Below are 21092 nucleotides of genomic sequence, written 5' to 3'. Positions count from 1 at the left end.
GGGGGGAGGGGGACTATTGATCGGCTAATTACCGACCAATATGACTTACTCTATGGGCAAGCTAGCCCAAATATATATGGAATTATTTTGTACCATAGTGCATCTATATGGAATACCATCATTCATAGTATCAGACAGAAATCTACGGTTTAACTAATCTACGTGGAAGTAATTAATCGCTTGATTTTCGAGGTTATTGGGTCTTGAAAAAACCCCTTAATAAAGAGTGCTTCCCCTTTAATTGAACACATGAATCTAAATAAGTTCAGTCAGTTAATTTCGAATACCATATAATTATATATCGAAAAAAATAAAACTAACAAATAAAGAGATAAGTGATCGTACACGAGGATTGAGTTGGTAAATTTGGTGTTTTTAATTATTTGTAGTTAGTTGAGATTCGTGTGCTAAATGGTCAATTGGACCATGGGCGAAGCTACATGTTATGAAGGGTGGTCAACTGACCACCCTTTATCGGAAAATTACACTGCGTATATAGGTAAAATATTAGATTTTAGAGGTATATAATATATATTGAACACTCTTTCTCGGAGAATATTTTTCACTTCTTTCAAGTTTGAACATCCTTACGTAAATTCCTGGCTTCGCCACTGAATTGGACTGCAACTGCACCTCCGTTTTAAACCTAGCACAATCTACATGTCGAGGGCTCTCTTTTTTTTTATTTTAAAATTTGGTTTTTCTGATTGTCACTTTGTGCTCAAGAGTAATTATTTGAGTTTACGTGGTTTTACGTTTTTATTCGCCTATTCAGATTAACTTGTTGTTCTAGCTCGATTTAGAATTCACATATAAAATGTAATTGGTGACTAAACAATTTAAACAATTAGGCGCAAAACTACATATATAACTAACTCGTAAAGCTAAAATCAAATCATTAACAAAAGATAGGACTCATAATAACATACATATCAAGTTTTTCATGGCACGAAAATAACAACAATTTATTTAATCAAATAAAGGTTAGAAATCAAGAAATAGAGAAAAATAAAGAACTCTATTCAAGCCTCCAATTCCCATAGCGTTAGGCCTCCCAAGAGTTCCTCCAAAGTTCAATAAAAACATCCCAAAAACATAAAATTGAGGACATAAAATTGAATAACTGAAGTATAGTTCTATAATAAGATACCCCTTTAATTAATTAAATACATATGAGCATCAATACTCTTACATGTAACTTTGTGACAAGTAAACTCCTCACATTGACATCCATGTATAAGTTAATAATTCAGTAAAATTTTGAGGAAACATATTACTAAGACATTATTTCTTAATGAGTTTAAATTATATATTCCATCAGTACAAAGTTTTGTTTACACTATCAAGTCACCCAAAAGATATCTACAGGTAAGTTTTTTAAAACGTGAGATTTGTAATCTTGAAAGTAAAATATGTTACCAGTAAATGGGACCCAATAGTATAAAAAAAATTCGTACACTGACGATGTATATAACTTAAACTTATTTATAGGCGACTGCCACCGGCACCACCTTCCCTATTGCAATTGAAGTAAACAGCAGCAACAGACGAATTGAGATTGTGAAACCTTGCAAAGTCTCTTGTGTTAAAATTCAGACGAGAATCAATTATATCATGTGCATTCACAACCTCTCGATCCAATTGCTGAAACAGCACGAAAATATAGCGATGAATTCCTAGTGAAGGCCGTGGACTCTCGTATCGTACAAATTCATTGCCTGTACATAAATTAAAATAACCGATAGATATATAAATTTTTTTTTTGTTTTCCACTCGGTGTCCGGCACCCACATTGGGGCCCGACTAAATCCGCATTCGCGCCGGGAAGTCCCACAATAGATATATATTTTATGTATACTGGCTAGGAAACATAAACAACAAAATCCGTCGTCTATTTGTTTAAAGGTCCTTTTTTTGTATGTCATGTATGCACGATTAATCTTTTTTGTGAAAATAGCGTGGGCTAGCTAGTTTTCGAGTTGGCAATTGAAATAGTCAGTGTTTGGAAAGTCATTGAAAAATAGCCACTATTTTACTGAAACACGGAAAGTTCCCGTATAATATGTTGGATTATGGAGCTCATGCGTATAAACTTCCAGCATATTATGTTGGAACCGAGTATAACAATAGAATCACTAATAATTGTCACACCCCTTTTTCTAACCCCAAATAAAGATAGATATGTGTATTATGGGTTTGTGGGTTAAAGAGTTTTTCCAATTAAAGTATCAAATTTGAGTAGGGATTATTTTATTTACAGAGTCGCCACTTGTAATTGATTTTTTGGGTGTTCCAAGTCACCTTTTATTTGAATCCCTAGTCAAAGGACGATTTGACTCTATTATTATTGGTTTGTGTAAAAAAAGTCCGGGTAAGGAATTCTGTTGACCGGGGAGAAGGTGTAAGGCATTCCCCGAGTCCCGTGATTCTAGCACGGTCGCTTTTATTGACTAAAATTGGCTGGAGTTAATTTTGGACAAAATGTGATTTATATGATTTTTACCTATCCGCTTTTATTTTCTTGATTATTAGAATTATTAAAAAAAAAATGATTTGCATAATATTATGTTGTCATGACCACGCTACGCAAGCGAATGCGTGGCCGAATAACAAAATTAATTAACTTATTATAATTGCGCCTCGCAAGCGAATCCGAAATTATGACAATCAATTATTTGTAGTAATTTTTGAGAAATTACTACTTTTGAAAAGAAAAAATTAATTCTTGAAAATTATTAGTCAACTATCGCGCTACACAAGCGAATCCGCAATTTCAGCTAAGGATTACCTTAATTAAAAATTAACTAAAACTAATCGGTATGGTATGAGATTATTGAATTCATTTATTGAATGTTAAACATCACCCTATGCAAGCGATTCCGTGAGTTAAAGTGCGCCTACTAATTGCCTAGCGCTTAAATTAATTAATTAAGAAAGCGATTAAATTATTTTAATTTGTAGTGGAGAAACTGATTTTTATTGAAAATTAATTGTGAGACAAACATGGTGTTGAAAGTTGGATCGGCCTTGTTAGCAAGTGAAAATGGGCCAGCTATAGAAATACACTTGGTATTGGGCTGCTGGAATTATTTACAAAAGGCCCAGCAACTTATTAAGAAGATATGGGCCTACTGAAATTACTAAAGTGAGATGAACCATCCATTAAAATAGTATGGACTTAATCACGCTGGCCTAGTATTTCAGCCCAAAATTCTTTCATTTCTACTTTGCAAACCCACTACCCAATATTATTTTTGTCTATTTTATATTTTTGACCAACTATTTCTTAAGGGCCAACTAATATTTCTACTCATCTACACCAACATGGCACTAATCAGACTACACACCCATTAGCAACATAAACACCTTGACTATTTAGTCGAAACTCAAAATTACGGCTACTACTAAGCATAAAATTAGCAAACCAACAATGCTTTTAATGCTAAAGAGAAGAAAACTCAACTATCATGGAGACATTATGTTGACTATGGCATTTGAAGCTACAAGTCATTAATACAGGAATCTTGAAAGTAAATCACAAAAATCCCAATTAAACAAACATGGTTAAAAATGAGGTCTTTATATTTTCCTTAACCGAGTAAACAACTTTGAATGTAAAGGGAACTTGAGTGACTTAACTAACTTCTACGATTCTAGCATATACTTAAAACATGAATAACACACTGAATAACATCCATTTCATGTAAAGTATATCAACAAATTCAAAGAGCTATGAGAGATCCATATCTTCAGTCATTCGATATGGAGAATCTGCATTACAATTGTCACGACCCTAAACCCAGACCCGGTCGTGATGGCGCCTCTCGTGAAGACAAGGCCACCCGACACATACACCAAGTTTAATTAACATATATAATGATTCATAATCAAGTCATTAATAATGGTAATCCCAAAACAAAGTGAAGTATATCAACTGCGGAAACGAAACACAGCCCGACATCGGGGTGTCACCAGTCATGAGCATCTAAAATCCGTCTAAGAGTATGTAAAAGGACAACATAGTCTATTACGAAACTAGGACAACGAAATAAAAGTAGGAAGGAGAAGCACTGGGCTGCGAACGCCGAGCAGCTACCTAGTCAACTCCAAACAGCCTGCTGGAAGCAAATCAACCCTCGCTAGCGTGACCTGAGACTCCTGAATCTGCACACAGAGGTGCAGGGAGTAATGTGAGTACGCCAACTCAGTAAGTAATAAAAGTAAAGGCAGCTGAGAGATAAGAAAACACGTAAATACACAGCAAAATGCTACAGCGGGGCAGTGTAAAACCAGCACAATACAGTAAACAGTAAAAACTCATAAAAACTTCTTAATTCAGTAAAAACATTTAAAAACGCCTTTTAGCAGTTCAAACGAGTGAATGAAAACCAGTATAAAAATATAGAAACAACAAACAGTCCCTCGGGCAAAAATACCAATAGAACCAGCCCCTCGGGCTACCTCACAATCACTCGTATCAGCCCCTCGGGCAACAACATGGAACAACATCAGCCCCTCGGGCTATATCACATCACAAACTGGGTACCCGCGCTCACTGGGGGTGTACAGACTCCAGGAGGGGCCCCTTACGGCCCAAGCACAATAATAAGCCATCTCGTGGCATAATCAACAGGCTCTCGGCCTCATATAAATCACAAGCCACCTCGTGGCATAACAAATCTGGCCCTCAGCCTCTCATATATCACAATCAGTACCACATGCTGCGGTGTGAAGCCCGATCCCATAGTATCCTCAAAATACAGGCCCTCGACCTTAATCCGTCAGAATCTCACAAGCCACACGGGCAACAGTAAAGCATGATGCTCAGCCCAAAAATAGCATTTAAAATATCAAAAGCGAGTAAAGATGGCTGAGTTGTGGAAACAGTAAAATATAGCATGACTGAATACAAATACTAAGTCAAAATAGTGAGGAATAGCAGAAAAATCCTGGCACGAGGCCCAAGTATGGCATTCAGCCCAACATGATGATAGCAAACAGTTTTCAATCAAATACGCAATTAAACAGACATACGGGACGGACTACGTCACAATCCCCAATGGTGCACGACCCCACGCTCGTCATCCAGCGTGTGCGTCACCTCAAAATAGCACAACGATGTGAATTCCGGGGTTTCATACCCTCAGGACAACATTTACAATCATTACTTACCTCTATCCGGTCCAATCTCTAGCCCGCGATGCCTTTGCCTCTCGTCTCGGCCTCAACTCGCGTCGAATCTATCAAAAATCAGGATCACAGCGTCAAAATATGCTAAGGGAACAAAGCCCACGCAAAAATAATGAAATTACGACATGAATCCCGAAATTAACCAAACCCGGCCCCCGGGCCCACGTCTCGGAATCCGACAAAACTAACATCAATGGAACCTTTATCTTCCCACGAGTTCATGCATATCAAATACTTCAAAATCCGATCACAAATGGCCCTTCAAATCCTTAATCAAAGACCTAAATTCCCAAGCCCTAGTTTCCTCCATATTTACCCAATTTTCCCACAAATTTCAAGTCTAATCCGTGAAATAATACCATAAGGACGAGTTTTTATGATCCAAAACCTTACCTCAATGAAGTCTCCTTGAATTCCCTCTTCAAAATCGCCCAAAAGCTCCAGAAAACGTGTTTAAAAATGGTGAAACCACTGAAAATCGCGAAGGAAAAATTATATACATTCTGACCCAGGGATTCCGCACCTGCGTTCCTTTTCTGCTTTCGCGTCACCGCTTCTGCGGTCAACTCAACCGCATCTGCGGTTTTCACTTAAACGGCTGGGACCGCACCTGCGGTCAGCCTTTCGCACATGCGCAATCGCACCTGCGCCTTGGCGCCCGCTTCTGCGGTTCTGCCTGACACCCTGCCTGGCCGCTTCTGCGGCTTTGTTCCGCATCTGCGGGAGTCGCACCTGCGCCCTCCCAACCGCAGGATGCGGTTATTACAATAGCCATAAAACTTCAGCTGTCCAACCAAGTCTCAAAATCACCCGTTAACTACCCGGAATCACCCCGAGGCCCCCGGGACCTCAACCAAAGGCACCAACAAGTCACATACCACTCTCCAAACTTGTACCAATCTTCAAAACACCTCAAACAACATCAAATCAACCAAATCACATCGAATTCAACCGAAAAACTCTTTTGATAAAAAAGTCTATCGAACCACGTCCGAATAACCTGAAATTTTGCACACACATCCCAAATGACACAACGGACCTAATGCAACTTCCGAAATTCCATTCCGACCCCTATATCAAAATCTCACCTATCAACGGAAAACGCCAAAATTCCAATTTCGCCAATTCAAGCCTAAATCTACTCCGAACCTCCAAAACACATTCCGATCACACTCCTAAGTCCCAAATCACCTCCCAGCGCTATCCGAATCATCAGAATTCACATCCGAGTCCTATTTCACATAAGTCAATATCCAGTTGACTTTTCCAACTTAAGCTTTCTTAAAAGAGACTAAGTGTCTCAAACCTTACCAAAAATCTCTCCGAACACGAGCCAACCAACCCGATAACACATAACACAACTGAACAAGACAATAAGAAGCAAAAAATGGGGGAAACGGGGCGGTAACTCATGAAACGACCGGCCGGGTCGTTACATCAATAGATTTAAAAGTTACCTGAATAGCAGAAAATCAAACTACAGCAAAGATGTAACTCCGAAGAAATGAACTAGAGAATAACAGCAAACTAGCTTCCAGCAGCGAAAACAGCAACCGAACAATAGTCTTTTAAACCCGAAGTGACCCAGAAACTCAAAACAAAAGCCCACCAACTTAGGAAAGGAAGAAATAACTCACAAAGTTTCAATTTTTCAGCTCATTTTTCGATGTTTAGCTGCTGATTTTTTCTCAAAGTTTTGTGTTTTCTTAGAGTGTAAAGGATGTTCAGACCCCCCCCCCCCCCCAGATGATATGGAAAGACCTCCCTTTATAGGAGAGAAGGACTTTTGAGACAGATTTTATTTTTAGTCAAAAATCTGTCCAAAATGATAGATTTTTGACAAAAAATCTGTCCAAAACCAGAAATCTGTCCGATGAACAGTTTGCTTTACCAACTGTGGGCAGAATTTTGGAGTATTGTACTCCAAAACAGTTTGCAATAGTGAAAAGCAAATAGATAAAGGCCCTACACTCAAGTACTCTCTATCTTTATCAACAAATAGATGAATTTAACACTCAAACCTTCAAACTAACCAAACTATGGATTGATACAACAGAAACAAGACTTAAAAGGTAACCGAACTAAGTATTCAAACAAACTAGATTCAAATCAATTTGATTTGTGCAAACTAACATGAAGCGATTGAGATTACAAACTATCGTGCGAAACAGAAACTAAATGAGCATTACTAAATTATCACACATGACTAATAACAACTTAACAAACGACTAACTAAATAAACGATTCAACTAATCTTTTTTTAATTTTTTCATGAAACTAGCATAAAACACTTAACTATCGACCGGCTAGGTCAGAAAACTGAAAATTCAAACTTAACAAATTCACACAAAATAGTCGACTGGTTAGGTCGAAGAACCAAAAATCGGGACTAAAAGACAATAACGAACCACTCGACCGGCTAGGTCGACAAACAAGAATTCCAAATATAACTATACTAACACATAGAACGATCACATTGGAGCACTAATAATTAGTAAAGACTAACAATTGAATGACAAAATTACAAAAGATGAATTGAAAACCAAAGCATGGCATACTGTCCGAGAATAAGAAAAAAAACTAAAATAAAAGGACGAGATTTGGTATTTACCACTGCTCGAGGCGACGATTCCGACCTTTGAGCACCCTTTTCTTGATGATAGATGATGGTTCGGCCATCCTTGAAATCACAGCCTTGGCGCCATCATCGTATCACAAAGAAAATAACGCTTAAGAGTCGGGGAGGGAAACTGGAGGGAGGCGTGGCAGCTTGGTGGTGGTAGCCGGCAGTGGAGGTGGTGCCGGCGATGGTGAGGTTTTTTTGAGGATTTGAGTTGGAGATATGGAGAGAGGGGGAGAAGAGGAGGAGGTGGTGAAATTTTGGTGTAGTTTGGACGATGAGCGGCGGCGGCAGTGGTGACGACACGACTAAGGTTTGATTTTTTTTGATTATTTGTGGAGATTTGGGGGATTTGGGTTGTGAATTTGGAATGAGGGGAGTGAGAGGAAGAGCTGGTGAGATTTTGGGGTGGATTGGAGGTGGTCCGCCGGCGGCGGCGATTTACGGCCGGCGGAGCCAGCAAGGAGAAGGTGGCGATGGCGGCATATAAGAGAGGGAGAGAAGAGAAGAGGTCTAGGGTTTTGGTTGGGTGTAAATGAAGCCAAAAATCTGAGTTTTGATCTTTTATATTTTAGTTGAGGACAAATTTAGACCATTAGATTAAGATGGAATGAATGGCCATGATGGATTTTTATTTACTTAACCAAAACGACGTAGTTTCTCTTGAAACTACGTCATTTTAAATCCTCCCATAGCAGCCCCTGTCTTGCACTCTTGGCCACTTTCTCTTTCAAATTTGGCCCAATTTCTTCCTTAATCCTACTTATTAAACTAAACTTACACAAACAAATAAATTAGTTAAACAACTTATTCAAATGATCAATTAACTAGATTAATTCACTAATTGAATTGTTAGTTAATTCCTAAAATGAGCAAATGAAGGAAGAACTATTTTTCTTTTTGGTATTTTTATGATAGAAAATATGCAATTAAAGACACAAAATTGGTAAAATAATTAAAATAGTAAAACACTAATGAATGTAGGAGATGTTAAAATAGTGCAAAAATTAGGTGTTTAGAGCTGCCCCTCTTTGCTCGAGAACATGAAGGGTTTTCGTGCAAAGAAAAGTGAATGCCATAGCTAATATTTGCTCACATATTACTCCAATGGAAGCAATTTTTGAAAAAAAGGTGACCGAACCTTGCTTCCGCGGTTGCCTACATATCTTTGTTTAGAGGAATCAGGTCGGTGTAGTTCTGGGAAATTTGGTAGTTGGGACTACCAGGCACTGGAGTTTAGACTGATGCTGTTGTTGTTGTTGTTGTTACTGTTACTTGCCGCTTACATCAAAAGGAAAAGAGAGAGAACTATATATGTCTGCAAACTAAGAGTTACAAAATTCCTATCTATATGCTTTCTGGAGTCAAATCTTGATTCTTGACCTGGTCTCTTGTGTTGACCTTAGATTGGATCTTGATGCTCTTTGAAGAAAAGATTATGACTCAATTTCAGTTGCTTGCTTTCCTGATCTGAAATTGAGAAGATGAATCATGAGAAGCTGTGTTGCTGACACATTGTCAAAGTTAACTCCAACTATCCCGTGATCGAAAGACTTCTTCCTTCTAATGATAACTGAAACTGCAAGCTTTGATCGTCACACCTGTGCTCTATGGCGGGGCCTACAAAGCCATCAAAGACAAATAAAACGAACAAAATTTTCTGCCCCAGTTTGGCACTGAGAAAATTTTATGAGTTATTGGGTAAAGCTGCAGATCAGCTTATTTTATTTGAAAGATGCAAAAATGATACTGAAGACTCCGAATCGAATGTGCTTCTCTTAGGAGTACAACTGATAAAGCTTAAACTAAGAGGTGCATCTCCCATGGGTAGAATTGGAATGACTACGAGATTAATGGACTCGAAACTAGGAATTGTGTCTCCTAGGATTAATGATTCATATTAGGAAGTGTGTCTCCTACAATGTGAGGTTGATAGACTTCGACTAGGAAGTGCGTCTCTTAGGATTGGAGGTTCGGATTAGGAAGTGCGCCTCCTAATGGAATGACTCAAACTAGGAAGTGCGTCTCCTACGAGTGAGGTTGAAGGGCTTGGACTAGGAAGTGCATCTCCTAGGATTGATGGTCGAATGGCTTGGACTAGGAAGTGCGTCTCCTAGGATTGGTGGTTTAGATTAGGAAGTGCGTCTCCTACTGGAATGGCTCAAAACTAGGAAGTGCGTCTCCTACAAATGAGATTGAAAGGTTTAGACCAGGAAGTGCGTCTCCTGCGAGTGAGGTTGAAAGACTTGGAGGGAATGTAACCAAGGGTTGGTGCCCTGTATCACTGAGAAAGAAGGTAACCAGGGGTTGGCGCCCTGTATCACTGAGAAAGAATGTAACCAGGGGTTGGCGCCCTGTATCACTAAGAGGGAATATAATCAAGGGTTAGCGCCCAAACTAGGAAGTGCGTCTCCTACGAATGAGGTTGAAAGACTTGAAGGGAATGTAACTAGGGGTTGGTCCCTGTATCACTGAGAAAGAATGTAACCAGGGGTTGGCACCCTGTATCACTAAGAGGAAATGTAACCAGGGGTTGGCGCCCTATATCAGTGAGAAAGAATGTAACCAGGGGTTGGCGCCCTGTATCACTAAGAAGGAATAACCAGGGGTTGGCACCCTGTATCACTGAGAAAGAATGTAACCAGGGGTTGGCGCCCTGTATCACTAAGAAGGAATGTAACCAGGGGTTGGCGCCCTGTATCATTAAGAAGGAATGTAACTAGGGGTTGGCGCCCTGTATCACTAAGAGGGAATATAATCAAGGGCTGGTGCCCTGTATCAGTGAGAAGGAATGTAACCAGGGGTTGGCACCCTCTATTACTGAGATAGAATATGACCATGGATTGGCACCATATATCGCTGAGAGAATGTAACCAAGGGATGGCGCCTTGTATCACTTAGAGAGAAAGTAACCAGGGGATAGGATACCTTGTATGAAAATAGAACCTCACTAAAGATTGTTGTACCTTATGGTTTCAGCTATGGATTGGTGTACCCTATACTAAACACGCGACTAGAGAGTGGTGTGCTCTATGTCAAAATGGAACCTCAACTAAGGACCGATGTACCTTATGCTGGAAAATGCAGTGGTTGATTATGTGATTATAGGCATATCTAGAAAGAAAAAGCACAGACTTTGAAGAATTTACCTTTGGTGACATTCGTCCTTTGAGAACTTCATTTCTACACTACTTTGTTTCCTACTTCAAATAAAGAAAGATTTGTGAGTTTTCAAAGTGGTCGGTTTGTGGCCTTGAATGCCCTGAGCAGTTTGAATATGCGGCAACCTCATTGATAGAGAACTGATTTGCCAGTAATGGTACCAAACGGCTAGGAGGCTCTATACCGTGTTCTGGAAACTTTGGCTTTCTAATGTCGCCTCCGACTGTTTCATAACCGGATTTCTAAAGTGTTGTTGAACCTTGTCTATAGAGCAAGTCTTCACTTGGGCGGTTTTTTCCTTTAAAAATCAAACTTGATTATTTTGCACCCGATATCAGTTTGTGTCTGTGGTGCTATCAACTTTGCCCATGAAGCAAATGTTGCTTAGCGACCTTTTCGATTTCTTTGAAACACTTTGTTCGGCTTATCAGAGGAGATCACTGATGGATTCGTGCCTTTGTCAATGCCGCGTGTGCCCCACATGCTTTATTTTGCACTTCCAAGAAACAGTGACCAATTTTGTGGCCCTTTCTTTATTGGATTCTAAAGAAATAGACCAGCGAACTTTTGGAACATCCGTTGGAATGAACCCTCAGATCTCGTTTAGCTTCAACAAACTTATTATGCATGTTGCTTCCTGGGTATGTCCTCTTCGATGTGACATGATAGAACTCGCTTTGTTTAATTGGAAAGCTGGTAACATATGTTGAAATCATTTCTCGGTTGTTTTAACAAAGACTGACTCAAAATAAAAATGCAAATGGACAAAATGATGCGATGTAAAAGTGAGAAGGAATAATATTTAACTGAAAATGCCACTTTACGGGGAGAGAAAGAAAAAAGGGGCTCCTTTGAATATTGTAGCCAACTTTAATGATCATGACATGCATTTTGGACTGAGCGACCGAATCTGTCCAACCAATATACCCTTTCTTCTTGTTGTTCCGTTTTGTTTTTGAAGTTGGCCTCTTTATGCCAATCATTTGCATCAAATCACAGCTCACCTTTGACCGCTAGTGTCTTGAAAGGTTTTCACCAACCGGCCTCTCTCATTTATTTATCTCTACTTACCATCGCCTTACAGTGCCCATGAGGGTTTTCACCAATAAGACTCTCTCATTTTCATTCATTATCTCTTCTTTGTTTTCGCCTTTTTGTGCGAGCAACTTGACATTGTTCTACGTTGTGTGACAATTGCTGCTTATTGCGTGTTTCCCTTGGCATTCTTAAGACTATTTGGAAGATCTTTATTTGGAAGGCTTTTGGAGAGGGTTAGAAAGAAAGGATCACATTAAGGCTCAAAATAGACTCAAGATGATAGGGTTGTATATTTACAACTCTTGGAATCGACTCTTAAAAACATAAAATAAAATAAAAAAATCTGCCCCAGTTTCAGATACTGGGGAATTTTTATTTTTGATTTGGTTAGACTGAACCCTAGTGTAGATCTGCCTACGTATCCTTTAAAGGAATCAAGTCAAACGTAGTTCAAACTAACACGAAAGATTCCTTTGTTGTTTTTCTTTTCATTTTTCTTTCTTTCTTTTCTCTTTTCTTTTTCTTCTCTTCTTTTTTTTTTCAACAAATTGCCCCAACTCCTATTTTCTAATGGCATGGATCTTCAATTTTTTTTTGACTCTATACTTGATTCCAAAAGAGGGGGGTCAAAGAAAAATAAAACAGGCTCAAAAGGGGTAACGAAGGGTATAAAGTGTTTGGGTAGCAGAAAAAAGGGCCTCCCAGCCTCAAGAATGCCAAGCATTCTATCTCTTCTCAAATTCGGCATTGATGGACATGACTCTCTTCTTGGTTTTGTCAGTTGTATAGTTCCGTAACAAATGACTTTTGACAATTTGGAGCCACCTTTTCTTGGTCCTTGTCCTGATGTAGAAGGGTGCACTTCAGTACCAGCTAATCATTTTAAATTCCCTGGAACGCACCTTCCTTGGGTATTTGGGTCATCTTCCCTGATATGATCAGATTATGCAGGCCATGGCAAAAAGCCTTTCATCGATTAGCCCAACAAAACTTTCAATTATCCTTAAGCCGGTATTCATGATAGGTTTGAGATAAACATCTTTAACCTCTACGGATATGACTATTTTGGTTCCATGTGACAGGCTTATCATCAAAGTTCTTCAACCTCATATTTATCCTCCAAGTGTCTTTTCTCGATTCAATTCAAGATTGGATAGGCTTTCTAAAATCTAGCCGAAGACTCCGCATGCATGTCATGTCACTAAAATTGGCGTGAAAGAATTATATATGCAAGAACAATTAAACACAATGGATTAAAATGACACAAAGCAAAAAAATTTATTTCATTGGTTAAAGGATAGAGAGGTTTGATGACAGGACAAACAAACAACATCTGGATCACAACCTCGAAGTATTCCAGATGATAGAAATAATGACAAAATAAGTTATCAAGACTCCTTTCCAGCAAGGAGAGGAGTGACTTTCCAATTACCAAGCTCGGCATCTTAGCTACCATTTGCACATCAGCATCAAACAAGACCTTTAATAATTTTGATCGCCTTACATTCAGTGGACGGGTCCTTGACCTTTTTGTCAAACCGAGTCCCCATATTCTTTAACATTGTCAATTATCCGAACATTGTGTTCTTTGTCATGACGTTTAGGGTGCCATTATCTTGGACCACGAGCATCCTTTTTTGAATCATCATTTCTATTTCCTTTTTCAAAGCCCAACAATCCTCAGTGTTATGCCCCTGGACATTAGAATGGTACACGCACTGTACAGCAGGTTAAAACCTTTTGCATATGGATCAGGAACATACCCTTGAAGCGGCTCAATCATGCCACAACGTTTCAAACTTTCAAACAAACTTGTGTAGGATTCTACGATTGGCGTGAAATTGTCCCTCCGCTTATGTTCCCTTTCATACTCTTGTTTTGGACGAGCGTTGTAGAGTGATTGAGAGTTCTGATGTCGCGAATGAAGGTATGTTAAAGTTGGGGCCCGTATATGTTGGCAATTGGATGGTTTGGCATAAGACTGGGTTGCATACTGTGGAGCAACTGAGTATTGTGGATCTGGGGGCTGAGATGCTCCTTTTTGGCCTCTTTTTGCCCGTGATGTCATCATGGCCTCCTCATCTTTCTTCTTTTGGTTAACACGGCTATTCGGCCTATTCTGGATTTCTTTGGTGGCTGCTTTGAGAGCCGCTTGACTTATAATTCGGCCAGTATTGAGGCCATTCTCGACCATTTCTCCTATCTTGATTGCATCAACAAAAGGTCTGCCCATTGCAGCCATCATATTTTGAAAATAATCAGGATCCTGAGCGTGAAGGAAGACAGTGATTAACTCATTGTCATCCATGGGTGGTTTAACTCTAGATGTTTTCTCTCTCCACCTAACGGCATACTCCCTGAAGCTTTCAGTCGGCTTTTTCTTCATATTGGACAGGGAATTGCGATCTGGCGCAATATCAATGTTGTACTGAAATTGTTTGACGAAGGTCTGGGCCATGTCGTCCCAAACATGCCAGTGAGAGATATTTGGTCAGTGAACCATTCAGAGGCTACCCCTACCAGACTCTCCCCAAAATAAGCCACCAGAAACTCTTCTTTTCCTCATGCACACCTCAGCCGGTTGCGGTACCTATTCAAGTGGGCGATAGGGTCGCCGTGTCCATCATATTTCTCAAATTTTGGGGTCTTGAACCCTGGTGGCAAATGGATGTGAGGGAACATGCATAGATCACTGAATTAGACACTTTTGTGACCACCTAGTCCTTGTATGTTCTTTATGTTCTGCTCAAGACCTTTCATTTTCCTGACTATCTCATCTGGCTCTCCTTTCTTTACAGCCTTTTCATTTTCAGCAGGTAACTCATACTGTGGGGTTTGATTGTGTGGAGCCGAACCCTTAAAAGCCATATCTGGAGAGTAGTATTGGCCATCATAAGCATGAGATAGTGGCTCGATATTTGGCCTCGTCATAGGATTTGGTGGGGGGATGGTAAGCGCTGGTGCACCAGACATGACGAGAGGTGTATTCCTAACCGGTGCGGCAAGAGGCTGCACATTAGAGATACCGGGGCCGGTATGGATGCTATAGTTTGGCACATACCCCGGTGGTAGAATGTGATCGCTCGTTGTAGGGAGAGGTGGTTGAATAGCCTGGGTTATGGTGGAAGTTCCCTCAGAGGGACCCTGAGGCGGAGGCTGACCAGAGACCCGAGCCTGATACAAATCACTCAGTTGATGTTTCAATCTTCTTACTTCCTCCGACTCTTGCTCAACCGCTTGACCCAGAGGGTCATCACTGACCAACTCAATTTCATCATTGTTAGCCATCGCTACCTTCCCCTTAGATCTGGTAAAGTAATGATGTGTTGCCAGTTTCACCACAAACCAACCACCTTTAAGCTTACTATATAAGAGGCAACAAACGTGTTAGGGTTAAGCATTTTATAAATACGAATCACACGTAAATATGCTATGCTCCTAACATTATCACGTCTCTAACATGCTTTTGGAAGGCTTCATGTTTCATTCCGGCTTATAAGGTTGCTGCTTATTGACGCTCTTATTTATTCCTCTCTTTTTTTTTCTTTTTTATTTTTTTGTTTTTTACACCTTGCCTTATTTTAGAGCCGTTGAAAAATATTTCGATCGAACCTTTTGGGGGTTGCCTACGTATCATGTCGCCGCATGAATCAGATCATTACGTAGTTCAGGGACATGACTATTTGTTTTTGTTTTTTTTAATTTACAAAGGTTTTTTTTAGTGTACAAAAATTATTTTTTTTTGGTTCATTTTCGAATTTTTCTTAAACAGAATCTTTTTCATTGATTTTCAAAATTTTATCTTTTTTTTTGATACAAGACTTAAAAAAGGAAAATTACATAAAGATACAACCTAAAAGGACTACATTTAAATAAGACCGAAGTCGACTTAAATAGATTCTTTTTTTTAAAAAATAAAATAAAAATAAAAGGCAAAACAACAAGACTCAAAACACCAAAAGACTCTTATAGACTCGATGATTACAAATGAACAATCAAAGTGGACTGCCAGCTAAATGAAGACTCTGATCTCTGCAGGAGACTCCAGCAGCATCATTGTAGTCAAGGTGCTTGTTCCTGCGGCTGACCTCCCATATCATTGTATATGCGCTTCAAGTCTGTGGCAATGTGGCGTGCAAAGTTGGGCGCTACCATAGCAAATTGCTCTTGTGTCAAACCCTGACAAGTCACACACCCTCGAGCGGTATAAGTAGCCACGTCATAGACCCTCCTTCTAATATGCTCTTGGCTCTGACTTAAAAACTGGATCTGTCGCTCATGGTTATTGGCTATGTCCGATATATCCGCCTCGCGTTGTAACGCTAGATTCAGCTAGTTTTGGACCTTTGCTAGCTCATTCTCTACCTGGTTCTTACCTGATTCTGCAGCCCTGGCCCGAGCCCTTAGATCATGGATGATAAGGCTGTAATGCGTTTCTTTGTGCTTTGGAATGGCTGCATGCTGCTGAGCAGCAGACCTTATTCTCGCTTGCTAAAGTTGTGCTTGAAGCGTTTGAACTTCATGTGTCAATCTGATTTTCTCCTCTTTAAACTCAAAGCACTGCAAATACCTATTCACATTGGCGATACTTATATCCCTACGTAGAGCCCGGATGATGGATTCATAGTCTCTTGTTATTTCCTCCTTGACCTGCCCTACTCATGTTCTGATTTCAGTCTCCCATTCCGTCGTGCTCTTCAGTACTGTCTCCTTCCTGGATCCAAAAGCATCTTGGTCATAGAACCACTCGAAATATGCAGGGTCTAACTCTCCTCGATCCTGATCTTCCACCGTAGTGTGAAATTCAAGCACCTTAATTTCATCCCAAACCTGCTGAGCATATGCCTCACGAACATGATCTTCTGATATTACCTCCCATGTGAATCTTTGCATGTGCTCCACTATGGGTACTACCTGTTTTCGACCTAACTGGCGTAGGGCTCTCATAGGCACATATGGTTGAAAACCCCGAAGACCCATCAAAATCAGAAACGAATGGTGGTAAGACCTGTATATGACTTCTTTTTGTGAGAACCAGTGGTAGGTCCATGTGATTTCAGCAGCGGTCAACTTTTGAAGATGCCCTCTCCATGCTTTGACTCCCCTGGGGAAGCTACTATCTTCAGTCAAATCTTCAAACCCATCTCCAAGCTCATTGTTGCTCCAATGAACACTAAAATTTACCCGTGCGGGATGACTGAGAAGGTGCTCTAAAAACCATATTTGGAGTATGATGTTACAGCCCTCAAAGAAATCCTTTCCTTCCCGACACTTGGTCAGGGCATGGTAAATATCGGACAATATCATTGGAATGATAGTGACGTCCTTTCCATTCAACAAAGTGGTGACTATGCCAGATAATCGAATATCAACATTTTTGTCATGCCTCGGGAAAACCATTGTCCCTAGAAATGCCACTAGGAATGCTTTCCGCCCATGGCTTTTCCAAGATTTGTATCCAATTTTAGTATCAAACTCTTTTCCATGCTTTGAAAATCCACCTGAACACCCATACCTGTCGTACAAGAAATCTAATCGAACGTGCCCTCGTTCCACTCTTGCTATTTTATTTTGGCTGATTGTCATCTGATCAAGGAACTTACTGCCAGTGAGATCCCTTGGGGCCAATGGTCTTCTTCCGAAGCTCATCACCTAACCTTGTGTATCCAGCTAAGTCCTCCAAAGTGGGAGTCATTTCAAAACCATTAAAACGGAATACGTTGTTATTAGGATCCCAGAAATGCACCAATGCCTCGATTAAATCCCTCCTTGGGTTGATCTCCATAATATTCACAAAGTGACCCAGATGATCCTTTATCTTTTCCTGCTCACAAATGCCCATATTTTTCCACCATTGGCTCAACAACCGAGGTGTTTTATGCACAAGCCAAATTTGTGGGGGATCGTCATCTTTTGGCCTTTTGTCAAATCTTCTTTTCATTGTATCCATATTGCACCTAAGTGGCAGAACATGAGGTTAGGACTGATGCAAGCTTAGATAATACAAAAATCTCTGATACCCTGGAGTTTGACTCATGAAGGTTAGAAATGGCAATGTGGACTCAAGTAACTGACCACAGCCACATTTTGAAGTGAGGGTTTACTAAAGAGCGGACACCCTCGTTGGAGGAAGATACAATTTTGAAGACCAATCCATTGTGACCCAAATGGTAAGACTTGATCAATTTGTCCGATTTAGACGCGACACCATACCATAAAAGGGTTGTCTAGGTATCTTGCATAGAGTCAAGAGTGCGCAGTTCATGAAAATCAAGATACCTATTGTCCTCTTAACATTTCTGAACAGGGTCCTAAAAAATGGTCGGGCCAAGAACAAAATGATAAAAGGGCAAACATGGGTATAACTACGAAGATAACCTTTTTGATTCTTTCGAGAAAAGCTTTTAAAGCCGCCTCAGCAGAAATGGCCTGGCACAAAGGAAAAATGATAAAAGTAGGCAGAAATAGACAACATGGCTATTATTACAAAAACGATCCTTTGATACTCCCGGGAGAGGTTCGAAAACTGTTTCAGCAAATATGACCAGACAAAACTAGATAAAATAGCCATTTCTATGAAAAACGGTCCTTCAGCACTTCCGTGGAAGGTTTAAGGCTGCCTTGGCAAAAATGGCCGGACATAAGGGCAAAACGGTAAAAGGTGAAAAAAATGGACAAAGTAGCTATTTTACAAAAACGACCCTTCAGCGCTTCCCTAGAAGGTTTAAAGCTTTCTCAGCTACAATGGTCGGACATAAGGGCAAAAATGGTAAAAGGTGACCAATAATAGCAATTTTTTTTTATTATCGAAAATTTTATGCACATGTGTAATTTTTGTGCTTTATTTCTTTTTTTTGAAAAATATGGGCTGAACCCGATGGAGGTTGCCTATGTATCTCATATCCCGTGAGAATCAAACCCGCGTAGTTCCGTGAAACCGAGTATTTTTCTCTTTTGATTTTTATGAAAATTAATCTTTACACCTCACGCTGGACTACTAAAAAAAATCTTAGTAAAAAAAAGGATTATTTGTACTAAACTAGGAGAATAATTTTTTTTTCTTTTTATAATTCCGCTCAACTAACTTCCTAAAGCCGGTCAACAATGCAAGCAAGCCTTCCAAGTAGAACATAAGTGAACATGATGGTCTCAAAGAGGATACCTGTCTTATACGGACCCGGCCCCTGTGCTGAGCTTCGCTAAGTCAAATGCATGTGATGCAAATAAAGCGAACCTACTAGGGATATCCAGCATGAGGTTTGTTCTTCTAGGTTTAAATCCTATTGGAGAAGGTATCTAGACTGGCTTACTCGAGCGGACAACTCGAGCCGAGGAGGGTCAGCGTACCGGTAGCATTGCTTTCCGGCTTAGCTAGTGGTGCTCCCCGCCTAAAACATGTGTGACTAAAATCCTTCACCGGGTGACAAGCACCTCGGCTATCTCAAAGAAAGCGGGCTATGTCAAGCAAATGCCCAATTTTAATTTCAAGAAGACTCAGAGGGGGTGCGTGAGAAGACAGCTACAGTTGAACAATATCAAAGCGGTAAAAAGCAAGCAAGCAGCACATTAGGCCCAAATAAATCCCAGTATATACAAAATTAATAAAGCCAAATAAAAGTCAAAATGTACAAGCTCGAATTCTGATTATCCCCAGCAGAGTCGCCATAGCTGTCACACCCCTTTTTCTACCCCCAAATAAAGATAGATATGTGTATTATGAGTTTGTGGGTTAAAGAGTTTTTCCAATTAAAGCGACAAATTTAAGTAGGGATTATTTTATTTACAGAGTCGCCACTTGGAATTGGTTTTTTGGGTGTTCCAAGTCACCTTTTATTTGAATCCCTAGTCAAAGGACGATTTGACTCTATTATTATTGGTATGCATAAACAAAGTCCGGGTAAGGAATTTTGTTGACCGAGGAGAAGGTGTAAGGCATTCCCCGAGTCCCGTGATTCTAGCACGATCGCTTTTATTGACTAAAATTGGCTGGAGTTAATTTTGGACAAACTGTGATTTATATAATTTTTACCTATCCGCTTTTATTTTCTTGATTATTAGAATAATTAAAAAAATTATTTGCATAATATTATGTTGTCATGACCATGCTATGCAAGCGAATGCGTGGCGAATAACAAAATTAATTAACTTATCATAATTGCGCATCGCAAGCGAATCCGAAATTATGACAATCAATTATTTGTAGTAATTTTGAGAAATTACTACTTTTGAAAAGAAAAAATTAATTCTTGAAAATTATTAGTCAACTATCGCGCTACATAAGCGAATCCGCAAATTCAGCAAAGGATTACCTAAACTAAAAATTAACTAAAACTAATGGGTATGGTATGAGATTATTGAATTCATTTATTGAATGTTAAACATCACGCTACGCAAGTGATTCCTTGAGTTAAATCGCGCCTACTAATTTTATAGCGCTTAAATTAGTTAATTAAGAAAGCGATTAAATTATTTTAATTTGTAGTGGAGAAACTGATTTTTATTGAAAATTAATTGTGAGACAAACATGGTGTTGAAAGTTGGACCAGCCTTGTTAGCAAGTGAAAATGGGCCAGTTATGAAAAGACACTTGGTATTGGGCTGCTGGAATTATTTACAAAAGGCCCAGCAGCTTATTAAGAAGATATGGGCCTACTGAAATTACGAAAGGGAGATGAACCATCCATTAAAATAGTTTGGACTTAATCACGCTGGCCTAGTATTTCAGCCCAAAATTCTTTCATTTCTACTTTGCAAACCCACTACCCAATATTATTTTTGTCTATTTTATATTTTTGACCAACTATTTCTTAATGGCCAACTAATATTTCTACTCATCTACACCAACATGGCACTAATCAGACTGCACACCCATTAGCAACATAAACACCTTGACTATTTAGTCGAAACTCAAAATTACGGCTGCTCTAAGCATAAAATCAGCAAACCAACAATGCTTTTAATGCTAAAGAGAAGAAAACTCAACTATCATGGAGACATTATGTTGACTATGGCATTTGAAGCTACAAGTCATTAATACAGGAATCTTGAAAGTAAATCACAAAAATCTCAATTAAACAAACAT

The sequence above is a fragment of the Nicotiana attenuata genome, unplaced genomic scaffold (genome assembly GCF_001879085.1).
Source record: "Nicotiana attenuata strain UT unplaced genomic scaffold, NIATTr2, whole genome shotgun sequence".
Classification (NCBI taxonomy): Eukaryota; Viridiplantae; Streptophyta; class Magnoliopsida; order Solanales; family Solanaceae; genus Nicotiana; species Nicotiana attenuata.
The sequence above is the reverse complement of the archived record's forward strand: the minus strand, read 5'-3'. Positions refer to the sequence as shown.